Raw genomic sequence first — 3,668 nt, 5'->3', positions numbered from 1 at the left:
GGTTTTCTTTATTTTTTTGCCATATCAGGTTATTTGATATCATGACTTAAATCGCAAGTTTGATGAGATAACTTAAGTGGACTCAATCCTGATTATTGAAATTACAGATTGGATATGTTAACTCAAGTTGACTTAACCAAATTTTTAAGGTAATGTTTTTACTTAATTTTGTCCTTGTGTATTTAATAGGTGATAAACTAAGTTATATCGTTTGTTCTCTTTTGAAAATTTATTTTCTCCCAAGTTATCGTGATCACTTTTGTTTTTAATTTGGTTTATCTATTGTCATTGCTCATTTTTTTTTATAATCTAATTAGAATAAAATCAACTTATTTGATAAAGTTGGGTTTATGATACAAGTCACATATTTTTCTTCCTTTTTTAAATATATTGGTGACACCTAAAAATTATTTTTTATGCAAAAAATAGTTTGGTACCATGGCGTAACACAAGTCCACACTTAGTAAAAGGACCTTGTTTGTTTGCTGAAAAATAATTTCATTTTAGAAAGTGATTTTTTTTAGAAGTAAATTCTTAGAAAGTGGATTAGTTTTTTTATGTTTGACAGTGTCATGGAAAAAAAATTAGAAAACACTTTTCAATACTTGATTGTGCTATTGAAAATAACTTATTAATATTTTTTTAATTTATTAAAAGAATGAGACCAAATATGATAAAATAAAAAGTTAAAAGAGGATGAAATTGGAGAAAAAAAATTATAATTTCATAAATTATTTCAAATAAAAAAAATAGCAATTAAAACAAAAAAGAGACCAAATCGAATAGATAAAAAAGTTGAAAGATGATGCAATTGATTTTTTTCTTTCTAATTTTATAAATTATTTTTAATAAAATAAATATAAATAAAAAAATAAGACCAGATCTAATAGATAAAAAAATTTCAATTAAAAAAGGATGAAAAACAAATAACAATAAAAAATAGGAATAAAGTTGACATAAAATTAAATTCCAATGGAAAAATAAAAAAAGATTCGAAACAAAATATATAGTGATAAAAAGATTAAAGATCAAATTTGATATAATCAATAAATAATAAGATATTAAGATACTTTTAAAAAAATTTCAAGAAAAAAAAAGAGAAAAGAAGAAGAAAAAAAAAAAAGCAGTCGGGGCTCAAATGTCACACCTTTACCAAATAGTGCTGCACTATCAAAAAGAATTCGATGAGACACTTCAAATGCCACACTGGAAGCCAATGTTTGGTCAACGAAGCACACTGTATGTGCTGTTTGAAAAGTGCGAACACCTCTTACACATCGACAAGTACATTACACACGTCGATCATTTTTTTTATAATAATATTTTATATTTATCAAGATATTGAATTGCTCTAAAGCACACTGTATGTGCTGTTTGAAAAGTGTGGACACCTCTGATATATCGACAAGTATATTATACACGTCGACCTTTTTTTTATAATAATATTTTATATTTACCAAGATATTGAATTGCCCTGGAATCCACTGGAATCCACTGGAATCTAGTTGATAATTATAAAAATTAATGAAATGATGAAAAAATCCCATGACATCAATTTAACAAATTTTACTTTAATGGTCATTGTACTTTATTTTTACTTGCATTTTTAGAAGTCTATACCATTCAAAATTAATATTTTTCTGAAAATCAAGACATTTTTCTTTTTAGCTGAATTGCTTGTCATTCAGCCAATGTTTTTTCCACTAACTTTTCTAACCTAAACAAGTTTAACAAACAGGAAAACACCCAGATTAGTTAATTGATTTCTGAAAAAAATTATGTGAAACCCATTTGGATCGTCCGTTTAAACAAACATTGAATAATGGATCGTCCTTTCATGGGTTTAACCCATTTGGGATTCTGCCCAAACCATAGGGAAGGAGCTTTTCCCCATTCCCCATGCTTTGTTGTCTCTCTTACAAAACCAATCTGTTTTGTTTGTTTTAGCAGAAGACAACACGAAACACAGTCAGAATACCGTTAGAACTCTTTCTGACAAAAGAAACAAACAATGGAAATTGAAGTTGAAGCTGTTCAATACCAGATAAAGTTATTACTAGATAGAAAAGAGAAGTTGTACGAGAGAATCTGAATTGAAGTTTATATTAGAAGCATGTAAAGCATTTGGAACTGGGAATTCTGTCAATGAACATGCTTCTCGCTCTTGTTCTTTGAAAGACAGGTCAGGTTCATTTGAGAAGGATTCTCAGGCTGAGGATGTTAGGTTTATGGTTGTTACGTGATGCTAGGTAATGCAATTATATTTAAAAAAGAAAAAAAAAAATTATGATTCAGTCACAAAAAACCGGAGTGGAATTATGATTCAGTCACAAAAAACCGGAGTGGATCAAACATGTCGACATTATTTTAATGAAATTATATAAAACAATTTAAATAATAACAACAAAGAGAGTAAATTAAAAAAAGCAATAACAATAATATGAGAAAAAATATTTTTGTAAAAAGAGATAAATAATGTAGCTCAATTTTTAATTTTTTAAATATCGAAAGGTGAAATTGAATAAAAAAATAGCTTAAATCAATCTAAGTTAATATGATAAACCTGTAACCCGAGGAGTAAAGGGTGAACTAACCTGGGTTAACCAGTCAAATCCATATTACAAATTATGAGATTGAAATAATCTAGTATAAAAGAAAACACAAAAATTCACAAAGCTAAAAAAAAAAATAACAAAAAAATACAAAAAAAATGTCAATTCACATTAAATTTTCAAATACATGACCAGAAAAATTAGACTGGAAACACATTATCTGAAAAAATTATAAAATTTAATTATTCACTAATTAAATATTGAAATATTAATGTGGAAACAAAATATCAATTAAATCAAAAGATCCAAAACAAAAAATAATAATTAGAAGAATAAAAATAAAAAATAAAACACAAAATAAATTTAATCTTGAATGAAGCATGAAGTTGAAATTTTTTTTGAATAAAAGGATAAAAAAATTTAAAAAATGAGGATGAGAATTGAAGTACAAAATAAAAATAGATTTTTGAGTGAATGTAAAATTAAAAGAAATTTCAATTCAATAAAAGGCCTAAAAAATAATCAAAAGAATGTGAAAAAAATTAAAAAAAATAATATATGAAAAATTGAGATTGAAAGATAAAATTGAAAAGAAATAAAATTTCTATAAAAAAGCTAAGAATAAAAAAAATAATGACTAAAATTAAAATATCAACAATAAAAAGGGTGGTTAATATATAATTTTAAGAGAAGGAGAAATAAACTAACAAAAACAACAAGCTCCACTAATGACGTATTATATCGTCTACACATGCCGCATAATTAAGAAAATGATGTGACAATGTTTCCAATTACATAGTAAAAAAATGTTTTTAAATATCAGAAAATGTAATTTGCCCCACTCGATTGTGTAGACCTCTATCATGTGCTCCAATTTTTTTTTTTAATATTTGATTACATACAAAATATTTTTTTAAACAGACACGATAATAACAGAAAACCACAGTAAAAAATAATATATTTGATAAATTTCTTTTAAAATTAAGTAGAGGCATCTCTTATTTAATGGGATATTAAATATGTTGTTTGTTACTGGCATAATTTACTAATGGAGAGAGCAATGCCTGGTTTTATTTCATGCTTGGTTGTTTTTTTTTTTTTTTTTTGGGGTTTCTC

The sequence above is a fragment of the Populus euphratica genome, unplaced genomic scaffold (assembly GCF_000495115.2).
Source record: "Populus euphratica unplaced genomic scaffold, PopEup_1.0 scaffold25.1, whole genome shotgun sequence".
In the NCBI taxonomy this organism is placed as follows: domain Eukaryota; kingdom Viridiplantae; phylum Streptophyta; class Magnoliopsida; order Malpighiales; family Salicaceae; genus Populus; species Populus euphratica.
Note: the sequence above shows the minus strand (reverse complement) of the source record.